Below are 22,759 nucleotides of genomic sequence, written 5' to 3'. Positions count from 1 at the left end.
GTGTTGCGCATTTGGTTTGACAGAGATTTTTTGAGCTTTGGTTTGAGAGATTTGGTTTGACAGAGAACAGGTGTGTACAAGCATCGCGCGCAAACCTGTTTACGAGAGGGGAAGGGGTGTGTTAAAAAAAAGCAACAAACGGGCACATTTTGAGAAAGAAACCCTCATTCAAGTATTTCGTTATTCGTATTACTCAACGACTGAATTTCTCGCTCGGACAATTTACACATTTATATTGCCTCGAATGTGAAAAACCTGGTCAACTGAACGCCAAACCTAAAGGACCAATTGCAATATTGTAGGCGTCGAATGAATGATGTGCCGTAAGGGTACGTTTTATGCAAAATCGGCAAATTTATAGTTGTTTTGGCTAGGCATGAAAGAGAAGTAATGAGCCAGCTCATGTTCCAAGTGAAAATCATGGTCGTAGTTTTACAAATGCATGGATATTCAGCACGGATTTTTTATGTGGTGCATGTGAGAAGTAACGTAACTCTGGTACTCAGTTATATACACAGCAACTCAAGCAGTTGGACATTGTTGCTGCCAACAAGGAGCGCACGCTGAAGCACTGGTTCAACAGCCCAGCGGTTAAGGCGTTGCTCATAACAATTGAGGGCTGATAGTTGAAGACCGCCCCAGGGACAATTATCTAAAACCGGGTGGTCCTGCCGGCGTTCGCAATGGCCGCTGCCTGCGGTCGGCTGTGGTTGCCGGTACTGTCGTCAGCAAGGGTCGGCGTCGGCGGTGCAGCTTTGTCGTCTGCTTTAGCGACGGTTGTTTTGGGCTTGTTTGGGCGCACCTTCGCATCTATTGCGCACTTCCTTCGCACGGCTTGATTAACCCGGACCCCACGAAATTAAGTGGTTGCAGGGCAAAGACACGTTAATGATTAGTTTGCAGTGAGGAAAAAGAAAATATACAGACACCATACAGACATCTGGCCGCCAGAGAAACGCTACCTCTAGCGCACTTTTTTAAATTGGTGAATACCAATTCGGTTGTGTTTTAACAAGCATTACAAAGCTAGAAAGAAGCACCTTGTTCAGATTAAAAATGATTATAAAAGTTCCCTCAGATTTCTCGCCATTTTCAAACTTACTAAACTAACTAGTTTATATCGGTATAAATGGGAATCACTAAGTTCACATGCCGAATTGTTTCGATGTCTTTGCTTGTGTCGCGTGGTAGTGTAGGCCCAAGCTGGCACATCAGGATGGCTATGTTCTCTTGCCTCACCTTTCGAAACACGCTAAGCTCCGTTTTTTCTCCCTTCCGACTCACGGCCGGGCTACAGCGCCGGTGCCGTCCGCCGCTCTTGCTCGGTCGTGGCCGAAGCTCTTGCGTTCGGGACACCGCCTCCACGAATGCCTGGTAACGAATGGAGGAATCTAGTTTCGGTATTCGTAGAACCACGTCTGTGAATGCGAGTGACGTCGATTCCGCAATTGTTGCGGGTGTCGTCCAAAGCTTTGATTTCCAGCCACGTTCACAGCGTGGATTCGAGCCATTTTTTTCGTTCGCGCTTGCTTGCTTGCTATTTCGTTCCGTACGCGCTTTAACTTTATTATCTCAAATACTCCGTTTTGAATTTCATTTCTCCTACGTCTTTGTAATTGGGATGTCACGTATATCAGCGCGTACCATGTGGCAAGACAGAGACATAAAATCTCCGAATACGCTTGTATAACAGGATACACTTGTATCCTGGTTCGCCCGTCCCCAGCTTTCACGTTAGATCACCCGGTTTTTTTTCTGCGTATCAAGAGCATTTCGCGCAATCTGCTAAACTCTCAGTTATGAAACTAACATCAATTTTTAAATCCAGCAAAAAATTGCGAGAGACTTTTAATATCATTTAGGAAAGGGGCGTTTGTTTAACCCTTCCGCATCAAATTAAAAAGAAGAGTTAGTTATGGCCGCTTACCACCCGTTGCATGTTGACATGAAATTCACCTTGCATGAAGTTAAGAAGCATGCATACTTTAATTGATGTTTGCAGTGCATTCTAAAGAAGAACACACCCAGCAGCAAGTTGCGCTTAGCTGAAAAGTATTTGCCAACATGTAATTATTCTAGCCATAGCTGCCAGATGTCTGGGATGTGCAAGCAAATATTCTATAAGCCATTCCATTTCTCTTTTCACTGTAAACATAAAGGTCTGAGCAATTTAATCTAACGAAAACACCATATTTCTTCACTTATTGCAGACAACTTCTGTTACCAACTGCAACTGCACACTGCCTGGTAACCGGCCTGGAATGTATCCCGACGGAACACCTTGCTGGGTGAGTGGTTTATGTTAAGAAAATTCTTATTTCTGTCAATTTCCCTTCTGATTTGCGTATGAAAACTTAATAACCACCTAGTTCTCTGTCGAGTACTATGCAATTGTCGCCTGAATTGTTTTATTACCCCTTCATGCCACTTAAGCTGTTTGAACTTTTGCCTGGAATGTTTTTAATATAGGCTACCAACGGGAAATCTGCAAAGTTTATTTTTCACTGAGTTGGCATGCCGACACATACCAACCAAATGTCTTCGCAATATTCAGCATGAAACCACGTCCTACCACGTTACTAAAGGAGTGAGAGCCTGCGTGGGCTGTAATATGCTGCATTTATGAGGGTAACTACACAGCGGTAGATTAATTTCTTAACTAGATTTGGAAGCTCAGCTTTGGGTTTTATTTCGTGTAATATTGGAAAGTTCTTGCAATGCGGCGTTCACGGGGATTCAGCGGCATCAACTGGTTTTGCATAATTCGCGGCTTCTGTATGCGAGTTTACAATCCCCGCACTCGCCCCCCCCCCCCTCCCGCTATACGTGCAGCGGCATCTGTCATGTAGGTCTCTGGGCAAATGTACTATGTGTGTTTACTCATATTCGTTGAAAGCTAAATTACCATGCATATTTAGCTTTTTTTGACATAAGACATTCACAGTACAAATACTGGAGAGTATCGTACACATCTCAAGTCGAGTTCTATAAAACCATCTTAGTTCACCACGCACACTGTGCAATTAGCGTAAAATAAAATGAACTAGATTTTAGGTCTACATTATATAGTAGGGAACAAAATTAGTAAAAAAGGCTGTTATAACTTCACGAACACGTTTTTAGCTCAATGACCATAAATTAGTTGGCGGAACAGTGCTCTGGAAGCTCGATAGAATATGAACTAGTTTAAACGGTGAGTAAAGTAGCGTTGGCCCCGTGAGGTAAACAGTCTGGCATGTTTGTTAGCGGCGTTACACGCACTCACTTTATAAGTAAGATCAATTCAGATCAACTTTATTAACTGCAGCAAGCATTACACGCGGGTTGTAGTGCTTTTAAGGATAAACAATTCATAGTACAGCGAGCAAGAAACCTTTTGTTCGCAGTTCACAGCAGAAAAAAATTGCTGGCGATTACGATACTCCCTAATGCAATAGTTGGGCAAGCAGCAGTGCCCTGAGGCAGCACTCGCTCGTAAGTCCTTTCGACGGCGGCGAAGATGAGCCTCTGCGTCGGCGGCGCGAAGTGCGTTTCTGGAAGGGACCACGAACTGCGTCTTAGGAAGCGAATGCACATCATCGTGATGCACACGCCCCCCCCTCCCCCCCCCCCCCCTTAAGCTTTCCCCGAGCGTCGCGCCGTCGAGCGCCTCGTCCAAGCACAGCATACTGTCCCCTTCCCTTCCCACCCAACACTTTCGGAGAGTGCTGGCTCAACCCGCCACGGCCAACAGCCCTCACATCCCAATTTCGCGAAACTGTCCGGCTTTGGTTTCATTCATCGTTCGCTTTTTTTCGCTCGTCGGTCTAGCCATCATTCGCTCGGTAACAATGACGGCGGCGCGGCTCAGCCCAGAGACCGGCAACGAAGGGCTGCGCCCTAAACAGCTCCTTATCAGGCGTTATAGCTGGCGCAGACTTCTCTTTATCTGGCGTTGTGGTGCCTTGTATTTGCCGCGCTGATTGCATGGAGAAAGGCTGTCAACTTTTTTGCGCCATCTCTCTGGAGCACCACTAAAAAATCTGGTAGTTATTCAGTAAACGTTAGGCAGGTATTGTAATGTGCAGACTGTCACACCATGGCGGGGCCATAAACTTGGCAGTAGGAAGAGGTGGTGGTCTCTCCGGCTCTAGAGCAGACAAACGGGGAAAAAAGAAGCTCCGAAATTCATCATCGCAGTCAACTTCCCCATTGCATGGCGGCTTCAGCGATCAGCGACTCAACAAAACAGATGGAAGCCATTCGAAAGCGTTAGGTGGAATTTTAAAGCACACCGTTTACTGTGAAAAGATTGCAAAGCCTCTACAAAACACTAGGCGAAACTAAGCGTTTCAGGCATTCAGCTGAACATTCATGCTTTGGCATTCGCTAGCCATGAGTAACGGTTAGGTTTTCTGGGATTCTGGTGGTAAACGAGCTGTTTGTCCGAACTATCGTCCAAACTATCGAATGTCCGAAAAAAACCGATGCACGAAAAAAAATCATTTTATTTACGCTTTATGGCGCCTGAGAATAAAAGCAGTTAAAGATGCATTTCTTCACTCGCTTCCGCCTACGTATAACCAGCTCCATCAGGATCTCCGCCAGTGTGACGTGATCACTGTACGACGATGACAGAGCCTCGGAAGCTGAAGTTAGGTCAGCATATGGCGCACATGTGTCCGCATATGTTGCAAGCGGCTCGGGTTAGGTCCGCACAGTGCGCATCGCCATCCGTGTCCGAGTCGCTGTTGAGTGGTTGCAAAACCCGCCCTACTATGTCCTCTTCGTGCAATTTGGCACACAACGAGACCACACTGTCGACGTCTGCGGAGTCTTCAAATGTGACTGTTTCCGGGATCTGCACAGCGCCGCCCCGCAGGCCATTATTAATGCCCGCTTTGAAATCCGTTTTGCTGGGAGACATTTCATGCTTTTTCGTTGTAGAATCGGGCTCATTGCGGAATGTAAATCCGGCGGGCCGGAAACGGTTACAGATTGTGTGTGCGTTTGTGAATGGCGATAGTGCGTCAGTGGCGCGTGCGTGGTGATGCCGGAATCTTATCTTCATACTACCTCGCAGTTGAAGCCGTGCGTCCAAGATCGATGTTTGCCGTTATAAATCTCTAAGGCTTCAAAAAGCCAGGCCTCATAGATCACAAACTCGATTTTCTTTCTGAGGCCGATCCTCGTACAGCCAAAGGGCCAGACGAGATAACGGCAGTAGATTCGGCGTCCGTGACAGTAAGGAGCAGGTTCCGGATTATCGAACGTAGAGCTGGTGGCTGTTCGAAATGTCGGTCGACTTTATACAATAACTCTATGGCGTGATCGGTGGTGCCACGGAGGAATCCGACTTACCAAGCCAGCCCGGTTTATCCGTGTCAAATTTATCGGTGGCCGACTGTATTTTACATTTCTAGTGGTAACCGGAGCAACTGTAAATAACACGGTGATTAGTTATGAACGTGTGGTCGTAGTGGTGACTGAATACAACAGGTTACGTTAGCAACAAAACATTTAATCTATCTTCCATTCAGCATTACTCATAGTAATAAACATATTAATAGTATACAAATGTCATAGGCAAAGGAGAAACCTTACAGACGACAATCATGTTTAGTCCTTAGATGTCGTTCTCTGTAGCCATACGTCGTCAAGGAGGCTGCGTTTCGGAACGACGTTGCAGCATTAACGATACATCTCCTGGAAATGTAAAAGTCAGGAGAGGAAACGGGTCTAGCAGAAACGGTTTTAAAGGCGCCGTGCACTGCCCCGAGGCAGCTCAGAATACACCACATTAATGTGAATTTAATTGGAATGCACGCTGTGGCTTCAAGAATCCAACGGCTTCCAGCCTGACCAGCTATCACACAATACCGAATGCTCCGTGCTAACATTTGGCAAGGTCTCCAGCGAAGTGTGCCTCATACCATCATGATGAGTAAAATGGTGCTCATTCTCGGCTGGAAAGTATCCATTCAACGAGCCTATACACTACTCCTGGGGAAAAGATTACCTGCAGGCGGGAACATGCACGGCGACAGAGCAAACTCACTGCGCAGAAACGGCCATAGCAGAAATCAGGTGCGCTTTCTCTCCTATGTCGCGCGCCATCACACCTACCAGATCGCTTCATACATTCCGAACAGAGTTATCACTCTCCAAGATTACAGCTTCAGGCAGGGGCTCACCACCATTGTCGTTTTTGGATAGCAGTGAGGTCGTACTGATTACGACAATTGGCTGATACGCACGGACGTGGAGGATACAGTAGTAAGGTTAGTTTTCTAAAGCCGCTCCCGCCACGCCACGACGTACTATTATGAGCAATATGAAAGGGAACACAGGAACGCGTGGCAAACAGCCTCGAAACAGACTCGGAGCGATACGCGGATGGCGCTGTGAAAACCAAAAGGGGGTAAGGAGGGGGCTCTGCCACTAACTGTTGGCACTCCCACCGCGCTGGCATTTCTACAAAGCAGCAGCCTACGTCATTTCGCCGATAATATGGTATCGTCCGACAGCTGATAAGACGAACGGCGGGAATGGGAACAGTTGTTAGAACAGCATCCCCCTTACCACTTTGTTTCCGACGGCGGCCGCTGCGTATCACTTACAGCTGGGTCTGAGGGTGTTTTCGGCGCGTTCCTGTGTTCCCTTTCATATTGCTCGTAATAGTACGTACGCGGAGCCCACACTACGCTTTCATATTCTCCCCTGCTGCCGCTCTCCTTTTTCACCGCTGCTTCCATTCTAAGGGCAGCTGATAGGGCATGCAGAGGCACGCGATCACCGAAGAAACCTGTTAGAGACCGGAGTATGTTGGAAGCCAGCCGTACTCGCCTACTCGGCTGCTCGTTTTGGTCCACCCATAGTTCAGTCCGAGTGCTGTAAACATGGTCCGTGGCGCTTAGCAATATGAAGCCGTTGTGGCTATGAAAACTGAAAAAACACTATCCACGAGCGTCCTCAAAATGGCGTTCCTTCCGCCACATTTTTAATGCGTTTGGGACACTAGGAGAATACCCTTTTTGAAGCGAAGCTTGTTACTTTTACCCCCAATGGTTCTGGCGCAATCGCTGGTGTCAAGAGAAAACCCTCGCGAACCAATGAAACAAACTACTGGCACCGCCAAGATTCAAACCAGGAAAGAATAGGGAAACGGAGCGAGGGTCCGTTGTCCTACCGATTGAGCTGCGAGCCCACGAGGATACGGAAGAGACAGGCGGTCCATTCACCGAGCACATTTGCCGGTTTACCCCGTGCGGTCACGATGCATGCTATGTGATAGCGTTACGTGACCTCGCGCGCCACTGTGCTTTCCGGCTATGGCAGGTGTAGCGGCCGTGTGCACGCCTTGCGCATGGGCTAGGAGGTATAAAAATAAAAGGAAACCCATACCAAAAAGGTCCATTTCACTTGTCTCTGGTTCCACTCTTTGTAGAGCCACGTGCATACATTCAAGTGACTTCGTATGGGTGCCAACTAGCTCGTACTCATACGTTGTTAAATTCGTATGGGTAATAGTTGTGAACATCACTGCATCATACTGGTCACCGATTTTACAACGGAAGGGACACATGGGCCCATCGGTGCACTTTCCGTTACAGCTTCGCTTTCCAACCACCTTAACAGAGGGGATTGGCGTGCATTGTTTAACACGCCCACAGTATTTAGGTCGACAGCGTTATGTGACTGATACCGCTAGTACAAAGCCTGTTTCACCAGCCCTGTTTTACCTTACATTTCATAACGGAAGCATTTTCTAGCGGATACAGATATGGAACAACCGCTAGTTGCGATGTCATTACCGGCAACTTTGGTCGCATTCGGTTCGTTTAAACGAAATGGGCCACCTTGACCTCACCGCATCATACTGGTCACCAATTTTACCACGGATGGGACACATGGGCCCATCGGCGGGCTTTCGCTGTGCGATCACTGTGTTAATTTTATGGCGGTTAGTTCCCATTTTCTGCAATTGCTCGCGTGTCAGCTGGTGCCTCCTAAGTTCACGATAGCAGGAAAGATAATCACGGTATCAGTATTCTAATCACCTACTTCTAGCGTTTTACACTAACAGCCGTAAATGCAAGGGTCACTCTTTTCCCGAAGTTGTTGCCCGTGCGGAGGCATCGCGCAATAATTTTCTACCTCACGCACATACCAAACGCCAGTCTGCTACCGGCGGGGCCGCATGGTAGATCTAATAAATGACCTATAAAGTGCATAGCGAAAATTAAGGACTAGATATTGTTTCCTGGGAAACAGTTCAAATGAACCAAGCAGCATTAGAAACTCTCGATGCGAGACGGGGTGACCTAAAGCAACGATCGCATCTTAGGCACTGGTAAGGGCTATGAACCCTTAAAACTCAAACTAACAAACTAGGGCCCAAATCATAAGTTTCATGAAGTTTGTAAAGGTTTTCATTTGTTGATTGGGGGTGTAGAATTTATCGCAATTTTAATTAACGCAGGGCTTTTTATGCCCAGACTTTTTTATAAAAAAGTCGCTGTGCAAGTCATGGTACCCCGCCGCCCCCCCCCCCCCCCCATAGCTTGCAAATAAATTCCGTAAAATATTGTTATAAACATGTTATCCATGTCCATCCACCACCGTTTTCTGGTGGGAGGGACGCGTTAGTGCCGACGAGCAAGTTATTTTAGCGGCAAGAAATGTGTGCCGTACTCTGACATCTAGGGGAGTGTTACATACGCGTTATACATGATTAAATTCGTGAAGTTTATTCAACCATGCACTGTAAAACTCTCCATCATATTCATTTCACTTTGCCAGCAGCTTGAATGAATCAATGAATCAATCCTACAAGAAATGATTTCACTGCTCTAGGGTATTGAACGCAAGAATCATGTGCATACTCTAGAGCGTGCGTAGGCGTTCTGAAGTGCAGGACGTCGTGTCGGACCCACGTAATACGCAGCACATAGCAGCGAAGAGCCATCTAATCAAACACCATGAAACGGTTGATAAAAAAAAGAGAATCCGTTCAGCCTGCAAATGACAAATAAAGCAAATAAGGCTTTTATGCGCACATTCAGAGAACCTGGCTCAGATCATGCCATAATTTTTGAAGTACCTTTTTTGTAGGCACGGAAGTGTTAATTATGTCTTTTTTTTTCATTCAGCGATTGGACTTTGGTTACAATAAGGAGTGGTCAATGGAAGAAGGAAGATGTAATGAAGGCGATTGTGTATTGCTCAAAATTACCCTTGGATGCGAAAAAATGACGCCAAGAGTACATGCGCAAGGAGTGGTAAGTGTTTGCACCTGGTTATTTTTACTTGGTAGATTCTCTTGCAATAAAGATAATTTACGTGACAAGTTCATTCTATGTCATGAGATACAAACACCCATGCTTTGGTAATCTTGCAGTGGAAATTTACCTTATTTTCTTGGCCAACAGACGTAACATACCGCTCCTAAAAAGTTTTGCCATAATGTGAAACACGATTAGAGAAAGAGAGAGAGATGGAGGGACAGAGTGGGGTGGAGGGATTGAGGCAAAGCAACACAGGTTTGGTGACATCAAGCGGTGGGCTTGCATAGCACATTTAGGGAGAGAGAGGAAACAAACTTTCACTACATAAAGGAAAACCTCCAGAGACGTGTACTAATACTAGAATGCCTTGACTTGTGCCTTATCGACAGCCCTTTCGATGAAGCGCTGCTGGCCTTTGACGCCGAAGCTGGCCAAGGATCTCTCTGAAAGCTCTATGGAAAGGTGAAGGTTTGAAAGAAAAGAGAGGGGGGGGGGGGGGGAGCGGGGGTCTAGGGTAGATATGGCGCAGCCACACTATGTTTGTGATGTTCACGGCTGTCCACAGAAGCGGCTAAGTGGATAACAGTGCGTCTTGCCAAAGAGGTCAAGTCTGGCGGGATATGGGAAGGTGTTAATCTGCAGAGCGAGGAATAATATTTCCTGGTCCATCGGTAGGAATTTGTCCAGGGAGGAAGGAACACGTTCTACGGAAGAGCCTATGATGCTGCGTTATTTGACGATATTGGACTACCGAATGCATGCGCTCGGGCTCGGCTTCATGAGCGCTCACTCGGCGAGTCACATCTCGAACCACGAGTTTGGCGATCTCATGTCCGGGGATACCTCTGAGAGTTGGTGCTTTAAAAACCCTGGCTGGTCTCATTGGTGGTTTACGGTTGGTTTTTAGAAGTGTTGCGACATGCAATCTACCGTTGGCAAAGTTGCGGCATGCCTGCTGAGAGTCCGGTGTGATACTTCTGGCGTCGCTTTGGCTTAGCACAAGTGCTATTGCCGCATGATGGGCTGGGAGGAAGCTGTGTCCGGGGACTGAGATGCCACAGCTGTGTTGCTTATTTAAAACGACGGTGACGGCCATGCCTGCTTCTCCGGGGTAGCAGGCTGCGTCTATGCAGGCGGTAGATGATTGGCTCCGTACAATTTAATAAAAATTGTGGGTAGCTTGCACTAATGCGTGATGCTGTAGGAACGGAGGAGCTGATTCAAAACCCAGGCGGTTCTGGCTATTCGCGGTTTTGCTCTTTTGCAAAGTTATGCTAGGCCTTCCCAACATTTTTGAGTCAAGCCGCCGGCCTTGTCACGGAAGGGCTTCAGCATTGCAGCTCGGCGTTGCTCGTTCTCGGCGGCTCTGAAGTAGGGGTCTTCTTCACGGGTGGTCTGCTTCCTCTCCCAGTCTCTTGCTTTCTCTGGCTGGGCGTACTAGGGGTCGTCGGTTCGGCGTCGTCGCTTGACCGCGGCCTTTTCGGTTCGCTGTGCCGGGTTCACTCTGCGTCGACGATTGTATGCTCGCTTAGCAGAGGGCCGCGATGCCCGGTAGGTGGCTTCCTCCTTGGAAATGCGGATCTACTTTGGCCTCCCCATCGCCACGTCTGGCATACCGCCACTGAACATGAACTTTTGTAGCATCTGTTGCAGAGTGCTTCACACCCTTCCGAGCGCTTGTGAGGCTCGGCTAGCCAAGTGAGCGCCAAGCTATGCACAGCTGCGCCAGGGATCGCCGGGAACGCGAGGTGACATCATCGCTCCGCGAGGTTGTTTGGTGCGATGAATGGATAACGCTCGACTTAAACTCCTCCAATTTTAATATTGTCCAGGATCGAGCTTCTCCGGGATATTCGTTGCGCACGACGTGCATATTACGTCATAAGATGGACACAATTTACATTTCTAATGAAGTTGGGCAGGTTTCTAGTAAGCAGAGCTCGGTGGCTGAGTGTTAACGAAAGCGCTCGGTGTGAGAGGATGAACCTCCATTTTATTGGTTGCTCCTAACCTTAATAATTGGTCACACAGGTGAGTGTGTATTAACTCCTCGGCCTAGGTATGGATGCCGTGTCGGAATAGCCGTTCCGGAAAAGACTTTGCCGCGAGGGTCATGGCTGTCTTATACGTCTTCTCATCACGGCGTTTATTTTCTCAAGCTCTTCGGGTTTCGGCAGGGCGTAAAACATACCGTAGGTAATCGTACACATGACGAAAGCGTGGTCAAGGAAAAGCGTGTCCGTTTCCCTCACGTGCCTCGTTTTGGTCGCGACTTGTCGTATCATTAGAGTAACGTGGTCTGATGAGGATTTAAGATTGTCGATCAGATCACAAGCGAGTCCGAGCGGTATCCCTGGAATATTATGCGAAGGATCTTCTCGCTTCGGGATGATGCAATGATATGGCCCTCTAAACATAAGCTGATAGCGGGTGAACCTGTGGGGTGTTTTTTGATCTGTGAGACCAGGAATACCTCAGTCTTTTGGAAAGGGCCGTTGAGAGCTCATTAATAAAGACAGCATTCATTATTGAGAGCTCATTAATGAATGCCTTCCTGTCCGAGTTATTTTGCGAACAGTATGTTTTTTGAGATGAGACCTCAAGACCTAGCAAAAGCAGCCACCAGATCTGCTGCTTTATGCAGGCGGCTCTCTAACTCTACAATTGTCGCAGTGACCATGTGGACGACCAGATGGTTACGTCATCGGCATATAGGCCGTTCCGGATCTCTGGAAGCTGTCGAGGAGAGGCGGCAGGAGTAGAAGAAAAATATTGAAAAGGATAGTATACAGTACAACACCCTGTGGTGTCAAGCGCCCAACCAATACGAAGATGTGCGTAGGCTACTCCCGGACTTTGAAAACGGCTTTGCTTCCCAAGGCAAAACCTCTCACACAGTGGCGTACTCTGGTTTCACATCCCAGTGTGGTCAACCTGTGTAAAATAACTGTATTGCTGGAGTTACAGAACGCCCTTTTGAAATGGGATGCGAGGATAGCACTGGAGAGTCACGAGTCGCAGGGGCCACCACTTTCTCGTTAAGTTACAGGAAGGTATACTGCGTTAAGTTGTGCGAACAAAATCCCACCATTGTTTACCGGAGTCTTGAGGATACTGGGAACATTGTACCAGCGCAGGGACTGACCACAAAAGGAAGAAAATAACTCGACAAACGCGGCTTTGTTCCTCGCAGTTCGTCCTCCGTCCTTGCACTAGTGCAATGTACCGAGAATCGTCAAACCAACTGACCCAGCCATCCGTACTCACTTCCATATACGGTTGCAGTCTGTTTGCAGCCGTCGCTGCAAGGGGCGGTGGTGAAAGTCTCTAATGTTTTTAAGTCGGCCTTCACGCCCTGGAATAGCTTGGTGATTCATTGTTGAATGATAGGGAAATAGTCTTCTTCGCTTTTGTGTGTTTCAGCTCATGTCTCTCTTAGCTTGGTATAGTTCATGATGCGGGATCACATCCGTAGTCTCGAATTCGAATCCATTTTCAGTGGTTGAAGTAGCAGATGATAGCTGCTATGACATTCGGCCGACTTGATTCATGTCACATAGAATTTGTCACATGTCGGCTACCGTAACGGAAAAAGCCGTTACAGTAGCCGACCGTTTTATCGGACTCCAAAATTTTGAACTTGCTGGATATTCTGCAGTTTCCAGAGGAACCACGAGTTGTCCCATAGGAGCAACGTATATGAGCAACGAATATTTCGGTCAAACTAAAGCCAAAAGTTGACTTTTCGGCAACATTTTTTTGTGACGGAGCCAGGGTGCGACTACAGGACGACGCCTTTTTGAATCCTTAGTCCCCTGGCTAGCTTCGAATTGTGTGGGGATTGGCTTTGCTGCCGCCGGTGTGACAAAGTGTGATATTGGAGGGCGTAATTTTTCGTGCAGCCTACGGCGGAAGCAATTTCTAAAGCCGGAAACTGGTCATACTTGGCCAGTTCTTTTGGACACCGCGTTTTTAGGCACCAGGTGAGGCTGACTATGAGCAATAATATCATCAGGATTTCCTGGGTCGTCCCACGGAGCTAACGGACGACAAGATCGTGTGCCAAGTGACCACGCTGCCGCAAAGCGTTCTCGACACTGACAAAGAAGCTCCCGACCGGCCGCAAATATCAACGCAATCCACTGCCAACGCTTTGGCGTTGTTGTCCAATGTTTATGAAAAAAACGTGACGCTTGCCGATATGCAGGCAGATGTTCTCCCACGAAGGAGCATTTCAAGGCAAGGAATCAGTGGTGAATTATTCAGTCCCATTTCAATTAAATATACCTCGTTTTTCTGACCCACAGACTTTTCGCACTCCTCTTTTATTTGGACTATTTTTCGGGCTTTGACTATCTTTAGGACTATTTTTCTGAATTTTCGGGGTATTTCTCGAGCCATTTCAAACGTAATAGCCGACCGAAAAATTGGTCGGCCACTGTACTTTCGGCTGCCTTCATGTCGAATAAAGACAAATATCGTAGCGCTTCGAACACTTCCATTTGCGACACGTTGAAGGTTAGAATATTTACCAGTACAACGCCACCGGGTGCATAGTTGAAGGTACCACAAAAAGAAAATCCTTTCGCGATGAACGCGGCTGCAACCATGTATCACGTCTTCGTCAACGGCTTGGTTTTATGGTTCCCGCAACTGTTGTTACATGGGCCCATTTAAAACGCATGTGACCTTCCAGTGGATTGGTCCGCTGATGATCGAAGAGGTGATAATATGAAATAATGGCTCCTGATCGATGGCACGAGGCAAACGAAGGGCCTCTCCTAGAAACAAGATGTACGATAGGTGCATTTTATTTACACTAAGTATTTACAACTTTTAACCCATAGTCAAGATCGGCGAAAAGAAGGCGGGCAAGGCCCGCATCGAGCGGGGCTTCCTCTTTCTGCCCTCTTGACATCAAACTCCTCGGTTTTACCACCAACACTCCGCTCACAAAAGAGACATAGCAATCAGAGTTAGCATAGTTTACTGATTACCGCCACACTATGCCACTGGTTGGCCTCAATGACAAAAAAACTTAGATGAGTACAAAATAATTATGTGACTCCCCTCTCTTACTCTCATGCAGAAACTCGAAAGTGTTCCAGAAAACACAAATATAATAGAAATAAAAACCACCTAACAAAAAGCTAAGCTGCCGCCGCCCATCGGCTCTTGGTATTGTGCTTAAATTAAAGTGTTGTCCTTACCGTGCACGCTTATGATTGTGCTCTGCGCCGCCAAAAATTCTTGCTTAGTAAACTCGTCGAGCACCTAACAATGCCGCATCGCCTAGCCACTGACGTATCTCTGACACCGAGTCGCCAGACTGAGACATGGAAGGAAAAGTAACTTTGCCAAGTAGCATTTAGCGGTGTAATCGTGGTAGACAGTACGTCGGTGCTGTCTTTATTCCTTTGACCCCTTCAATGACTCCCATCTCCTGTCCGCTGCGGGCATTCCCATGGCAGTAATCGCGGTCGTTAAACCTCAACGGTCCCCTTTCGCATGTTCCATAAACGAACGAAAAGGAAACCCTCCTACAAAAGCTAACATCGTTTCTAACAATTTGGGGCCAGCAGCGCGATTGTAAAACTTCTTTCGGGGCCTGCTCGACGGGTGACACAAAGCCATGGCGAACATGAAAGGCTGTCGCGGAATTTCCTCGCGCCCATGGTGCCTAAGTGAGCCCGGCCATCGCAAAAACAAACCCCATGAAGGGAAACACACTAAACCCAACGAACTGTATCTACTTTCCGGGCGCTTTTAAGTGAGGTGCCCGAACGTAGCAGGCCTCCTTCGCGACTACGTGGCGTTGCAGCCGGCGGCAAGGGGACATTTTTTCACAGCAACAACGGTGCGGCAGACGGTGAAACAATAGGCGGGACCAATGTAATGATTTATTTAACTATACCGTGGCCTATGTAAACGAACAGCACATGAAGCAAACAAGATTGTTGTTCCGAAAAGTTTGCTTGAAAATGGCTCGACGCATACAAATTCCTATTGCGTTTGGATAAAATCTGCGGAATGTATTCTTAGCAGTAATTTATGTGCAACCAATTAAAGTGTGCAAAAAAGCATGCTAACAGCCGAGGTTTGGGCTAGAACTTGGCATTTTAAGGCAAGAGAATGGCTTCAGTGTCGAGTATATATTAAGCGGTGCTCGTAATGTCCCAGCTGATTACATGAGCCTCATTTAAATGCTTTTGTTTTGAGGTACCTTTCCTATTGCACGTTGTGCATGGAATACATTTCGGTAGGAATTTGATCTTTTTTCTGACTGTGTTGTAAACCTTGCGGGCTGATTCCTTGGACTGTACAATAGATCAATTTGATAATTTTTAAGCCTGAATAATGTGAGGCGAATGGCCCTTTTGATGAACCTAAAACTGGCAGATGAACCAGCTGTGTGAAACTCAGGGGCCAGTACATCGGTGTTCAAAGAATTGACATATTACATAATAGAAGAGACCTAAGCAGCAGTGTTCAACCATATATGTGAAAGATATACGGCAACGATTGTTCTTCAAAGGAATCCCAAAAAGTCGTTATCACACTGTCCGTAATCGGGTCAACTGCGTGAGCGTCAGGTAACAAGGCACAATTTCGGCTCGATTATTTAACCCGCCTGGTAAATATTTCGAAAACTGTATGAGGAAATGTGAGACATAACGATAAATAGAAAACAAAACATTTCAAATTTCAGGATGACACTGTTATATGAGTGCCACCAAAATTTTCTCCGAAGTCTTCGACACGTTTACTTAAAGAGCTCAGCAACGGGTTGAAATTTTTAATAACTTTGGGATGTCACGCTAGGTGTGCACGTTCAGGAAGACGAAGATGTTTTGTATTGTAATATATGTGGTGACTATGCAGTAGTTACGCCATTTTTGAGACAATGCCTCTTCCGCACTTGTACTGTATCAGTCCTTTTAACACCATTCACAGCTACAATCTTCCGTGCCTAAGAGTATGGGCAATAATTAAAAGAATAAAGAAATAGTTAACATTGTTTAATCAATAGTCAGCAAAACTGTAAGACACCGTGGTACTTCAGGCAAAAATATTGAAAGACTTGAGGTGCCATTTACTTACCTTGAAGCAATATTTCATGGTGTCTGCTGCTGAATGTTCTCAGACAACTATTTTGAGCCCGGCTTCTGACAGCAGGTATTATATTGCCTTTCAGGATCCCAAAAATCCCCCAGTTGGCTGCACATTCAGGTGTTATAACAAAAAAACTAAATCGTTAGAATTCGGATACCACGCACCTGGCTCTCCATGCTGGGTAAGGATATATTTTATGAACAGTCAATGCAAACAAGCCGCCGCAGGAGCCTTTATTTTAAAGCGACACAGGTAGTATTAAACACAGTCTAGTCTCTTAAAATTAAGCATCCTTTGGCTTGGGGGAATTGGCTCGGCACATGTTTTCACATGTGCTTGCGCATGCGTGCGTGTGTACCTGTCTGTTTGTATACTTGCGTGTATGTTTGCGTGCGTGTGGGCAGGCGTCTAAGGTCTTGCGTGTGGCGCTCCTTGCTCCGCAGGCAGTTGTTACGCCGAACTTATACACTTACATTCGAAGGCCAGAGAACTGGACTGGCAAAACGTAAGAAGCATAGTTAGCCGAAAAGTGTCTCAAAGCTGAATTAAAGGGGTTCTACTAGCGTTTTGAGAACAGAACACCAAATGAACAAGCGAAATCGCTAGATTTGGTGCTCAACGTTATATTTGCAAAGTATGACTTTTTTACGTGCAGCAGAAAGCTCACAGCTTTGTTGCAAACTTTCTTGCTGCATTCCCACCCTTTCCTACATGTTTTTGGGATCCGCCCTCTTCCAAAATGTACGTCATCGGTTCTCCCAAGTGCTTCACGAAGCAGAAATCTTGAAATTGGACGCCTTTTCGTTCCACTTCCGTCGAAGAGAAGCGTCGTTTGCTCAGCGTCGACGAGTCGCGGTGGTGCCGCTGATTAATTAGCGATTCTTGCAGCACGTTTATTGCCATCGCATTCGTCCAAATTTATTTTTTCCCTCTATTACTACGCTTCCTTTTAAGCCGCGTTGGCTAGGCCGACACCACGACGACACGACGGTGGCGGCGACGTCCGAGTTGGGAGACCGTATTGTCACACGACGCCGACGGCGACACGAACACGTCGGCCGATCGAAAGTCCGCGCGGTGTGACCGGCTCGCTGACCGAAGACGCCGACAATACCAATCGTCCGAACGGCCATCGGGAATCGATCCTGAAGTGATAACTGCGCACAGACAACATTCTTGCTGTAATGAATGCGGCAATGTTGTTAGTACGTAGGGTGTAATAAACATAGCAAGGTACATGAAGTTCATGCAATTCAACACTAGCGCTAATGCGCTCCGTATTGCTGCTTACGACGCTTTGGCGGTTCGCTTTGAGTAAAATTGGTTTCTCTGAGTTGCAAACTGCATGTTTGTGTGCGTCCAGCAACGCTTGTAGAAATAATATAAGCTCAGTTAAGAGCAGGGTCCTCCCCTGCTCTTAACTGAGCTTATATTACGGAAGGTTTATTAGGCAATAAGGAATCAATATCGACCAATGTTTTTAGCGTGAAGAGTAACACGAAATCTTGGCGAGTACATTCCCGCAGGGCGAAATAGCAGTTATTCAAAACGAGGCTATTGCTAAAGATTTTCTGTGGTAGTGGCTTCATGAAACCTTATTGCGGAACTCCTATGTGACAGAACGGTTGGGTTTCTATCTAGTATACAGTTTATTTCAGCGCAACCTGCTATTGTGCCGTGGTGCAATGGGCTGAATTCAGTAACGTCGCGGGTTACAATCTCGAAAGGGTATGTTTGCATTGTGGTTTTGCGCAGTTGTTTTAATGGCACTTGGCGTATCGTAGTAGCGAATCCAAAACAAAAATTTTCGGTTAAACTGTGGAACTATCATATCAAATATCAATTCATCACGTAATTACGGCACGACTACTTCGTTTAAACTTTGTGTATAAAAAAAGGCAATTATACTTTTAAAGAAAGAAATACTCATGCGTGTATTTTGCAAAATTTGTATGTTTTTATAGAGTAAACATTTTTTCCTTCCATCCCCTTAAAGAAGACAACAGGAGGGCTTGGGAGGGGTGATGGGCTAGGATAGATATAGGCCCGCGACCGGCAACCAAAGCATCCATATATCGCAATTGGCAGCAATGAGTACGTAAAAAGTGTACCAAGAGAATTTATAGACAGAAAACGGCCTCCAGGCCATTAAGGGAAAAGGGGACGGTGGAATATTCGTTCCGTAAATAAAATGGAGGGTAGTAAAAAGAGCCAGGCTCCGACCCAATGCTCACACTAGTTTTCCAAAACCACGCGCAATATCGGTTACGGTGTACTTCTCTAGCTGATAAACCCAGGGTCGCGTAGAAGTTTGCTGTAAAGTAGGGGAGGGGGATGACGGGGAACTGAATGCAGGATGCACCCTAAAAAATGTCCCGTACCGTGCAATCCTTCGGCTGCTTTTTTGTTACGGCGATAAATGTTCAGAACGAATTTTAATAACGGAATAGAATATTATTACTTCCTGTCGTCACCCCGTTTTGACACTGGTGAGAACGAGTGTCCACAGTAGCAATATGTAAACCGAGATTGCTTAGGGGCGCATGTAAGGGCCGTCCACTTTAGGTGCGAACACGGCGCAGCGTGGCCGCGCACGGCGGGGCGCCAGCGCACAAGCCGCGGCCGCGCATCGAAGCTAAGCGGCGCAGGCGCATAAGGGCTTGGAGGCGGGGCTTCGTGTCGTCTGCTAGCGCGCCGTGCTTGCTTTACTGGGAAGCCCGCCTAACTGTCAGCATGCTTGTAGCGTCTTAGCGAGCCGTGGCCGCGTTGCGGGAAAGCGAACTTCTCTCACTGCTCTGCGTGGTGTAGTTTCTGCGTACAACTTAGCGCTTCCTCTGTTTACGTCCGCGGTCCCAGTTACATGCATGCATTGTTGCAAAAATTTCGGAACACGCTTGGTTTGGTTTAATGAGACACGGAGTAGAGGATGGCTAAGTATAATTTCTGCCACCAGGATATATTTCATATGCACTGGTATTACGCGGCACATGGGTTTCTGGGCATTTTGCTTCCGCGGAATTTTGGTCCCAGTGACTGAGTTTGGATCCCGCGAATTTGGCATGGTGCGTGTTGGCTTTCTTCATTTATATGAATATCGCGCATTGTCGAAATGTTTGAAGCAGTCACTCAGCCAGCTGGTCACGCACCAAGCATAATCGTCCTACTCCCTGGCCGAGTCCTCGACTGGTCCCACTCTAGTCTGCTAGATTATAATGCATATGCCATTGGTTGGGCTGCCTATTTGGCTAGTTATTGGGAGCCTGTGGCCCTTCTTTTTTTTGCCACCTGATACATATCCTCCTTTCTGGTACGACCCGCACTTTTTCGCAATACGCCTACGTGATTAATGGAGCTGTCGTCACCAGTCCCATGCTACACAATTGTGGAACAGCTTCACCGTTCCTGAGGTCCACCACTTCAGCATTTTTTTCTTTACCATCCTATAACGCATGGCCTCGCCAAACGCTACGAACTGAAAAATAACGAATATGTTCAATACGCTTTTAATGGGCTTAATAATGCAAGCAATGCCTTACATATAAACAAACACCTTGATTGTGGACGGAACATATCCGGATTTCTGTACACATCTATTATATTTGTTTCCGATTTTCATGAGTTTGTCGATCATATTGGTAGTCACATCGAGCAATCGATGAGAGTTTCCCAGCTAGATTTAGCATAAGACACTCAGATCAAAAAAAATTTACGGAAGTTCGCACTCCCGCACAGGACTTGAATGGCGAAGTTGCTGCAGGTGAGCTTTGCCGGACACAGTTAAGTTGCAATATCATTGCTTGTTCGCATAGTTGCGGGGCTAGTAATCATCGTAATATACATCGAACAGCTCGTCGTCTTCTTCACGGCTAGTAATGGATGAAAAGTCATCGCCAGCATTGTAGACTTCCACCAGCGCTTCTTCACCACGTTTAGCACATCATTTCAAGCAAGATTGAGTGACAGCAATTATTTACAGTAGCCAGCTTAATGTTCCTTTTAACAAAAAGAACAGCGCCTTCACCTAGCGGTTGTGTTATTGTTGCGCCTTAAAGTGGCCCAAGGATTACATTGCACTAAATTACGTTCAGATGTGAAAGATCTGTGATAATATTGCCTAAAATAGTTGTAATAGGATGCTGCAAACCCCGACAGCCAACCAGGCATATAAACCTGAGAGTAGAGGGCAAGGATCGCACGAGACTATACAGGAAGTCATACTCAAGATTTATGACTTGGTCGGAGTGTGTTGCTTATATGAGGATGTTTTCCCTCAAATATCATGAATCTTTTCTTTTTGTTCAACAATGATGAAAAGAATAAGGAATTATTCCGGGTTCAGTGTCTGTAGATGTGAAATGTTCTGGGTTTAAAAAAAAAACTTTTGGCAGGGTGGCTGTACAGAGGGACAGACAAAGAGACCAAACTTTTCAGGTTTAAGTAGCCCATAAATGACTATCGTGTATGAAACTAGTAAAAAAAATTCTTTTGACAATATATATGAAGAATGAATATTGAAAAGAAAGAAAGTTTTGTCTGAAATGTGCTATCACACAGATGTTTTACATTCATTCTGCAATGACAGCACACCGCAGAGGGATCCCCTGTCAAAGGAACGTGTAGAAAGGTTGGAAACGAAGTACTCTGCACAGTACGACCACCTGCATGCTAAGAGGACGTGGGCCTGGCACGCTGTCTGTTGAAAAATAAAAGTATATATAAACAAAATCTTCTTTCTAACCTCGATTTTGGTCTGCAGAACGCTTTTGTAGAAAAAAAGTAGCTGTTGTGTTTCGAAAAGGTAAGTCAGGATTTTTTATTATTTTGTTCATCAGAGGAAATGCTGAGATAATAGAGGGTTGCGGTACAGCATACAACCATCTGAATTATAATTGCCAAAGCATTATATAAACACATAAACACCTTCTTTGCAGGAAATGTAATTAATGCTGCGCAACAGCATTATACGGCAAATCAAAATTCTTGCATCAAAACCAAGAGTGTGCCCAGGCGTCGGCGGCATACCCAGTGATGTTTATGGCGGTATCTCCTCAACAAAACGCAATTTCGGTTTCCAGATCGGGAAATTAAAAACGTGTCTGTGCTAAAGTAATTTTCTTTTAATTACGACATTGACGGCATTTTAATGGGTTGGTTATTATTGCTTAAACTCTAACTGTTTCCGAATCTGTGAAGCATGTTTTCGAGCATCGACAAAACCGGAAAGTGTCTTCCCTTGATGGCGTTGCCAGTTACGCCGAGGCACGTACTTCCCACCGTGAAAAAAAGTCACACTTGCTATTTCTGGAACAGTAGAGTATTTAGCTGTGAGTTTCTTTTAAAAGTAATATGAACTAAAATCCTGTAAAACATAAGAGTGCCAGATTTACCGGATACGGCGTTGTGAAGCTCGGCCATAATACTAGCCAGGACGTTTTCGATGCTTTACTGCAGAATATTTGATCATTACAAGTATTTTACCAGTGATCTTTATGCTTTATGACTTACAGAATCATTCTGACAACATTCCTAGCATCGCTTTGTGTAGACATCCAAAGGTGCAATGCATAAATCTAAAAAAGGAAAAGTTAAATTTTCTACAAAAACCGTCATATGCCTGAAAAAAAAATGCAGTTTGTGGGAGCGTAATTTCTTCTGGTTATAGCATTGCTTCAAAAATAAAACGCAGTAGGCTGAGCAGGCTTTGTGTTAGTTTCGCTGCGAGGGTTGGAGTGTACCAATGAGGAAGACAGAGGGCATTACTGGTAAAGAATATTAAAACATATATCGTTTTTGAAGCTTTTGTGCTGGGCCGTCGTCAGTAGGATTCGAGACCTACTCTTCATTGACATTGAATTAGGTGTACGCCCTAATAGGCCCCCTCGCTTGTTGGTATTATTTCACGGGATTTACGGTGAGGTCTGTTTGGAACCTCGAATTTCTGGGATGAGATACGGACGGTACACAGAAAGAAAGGAACACATTCTTGCGCTGACTGTACAAACCACGTGGTGTTGTGCTAAGGGGCGTCAGCTTTATACAAGCGAACAGAAACACTCCCACAAAATAGAAAGGAAAAATAAGTGGTGATTACTATACGCCCTAATGCAAAATTTTTCCGCAGCGCGAACTGCAGTCTTCACGGTCACGGTGCACAGTTGCTGTTTCTCAGGAGGCGATCACCCCATCGGGAAACGCTTTGCGGCGCTTGATACTCTGCCGTTACCTCGCAGCGCGTCGCTGCCGCCGAGAATGTTGTCGTAAATCGCATTCGAACGTTCCGCGCAAGTGTCACCTGGTTCGAATGAGCCATGCAACGAAGAGAACGCGGAAAGACCAGTGTACGTGCACTGCGCGCTGCCTGACGCACGTACATCGTCTTA

General features: G+C 46.2%; 1 long non-coding RNA gene across 1 annotated transcript; it reads left to right on the top strand.

Moving 5' to 3' along the window:
* Window positions 1-2,208: 2,208 nt before the first annotated feature.
* Window positions 2,209-21,068, top strand: LOC144173465 (uncharacterized). Its single transcript, XR_013323283.1, has 4 exons — window positions 2,209-2,288; window positions 9,132-9,260; window positions 16,462-16,560; window positions 20,962-21,068. It is a non-coding gene; the product is annotated as an uncharacterized LOC144173465 (long non-coding RNA).
* The last annotated feature ends 1,691 nt before the right edge of the window (window positions 21,069-22,759 follow it).

Source organism: Haemaphysalis longicornis, unplaced genomic scaffold, assembly GCF_048455015.1.
Source record: "Haemaphysalis longicornis isolate Haplotype H1 unplaced genomic scaffold, Haemaphysalis longicornis Haplotype H1 scaffold_3, whole genome shotgun sequence".
Taxonomy (NCBI): Eukaryota; Metazoa; Arthropoda; class Arachnida; order Ixodida; family Ixodidae; genus Haemaphysalis; species Haemaphysalis longicornis.
Note: the sequence above shows the minus strand (reverse complement) of the source record. Positions and strands in the feature narration are given on the sequence as shown.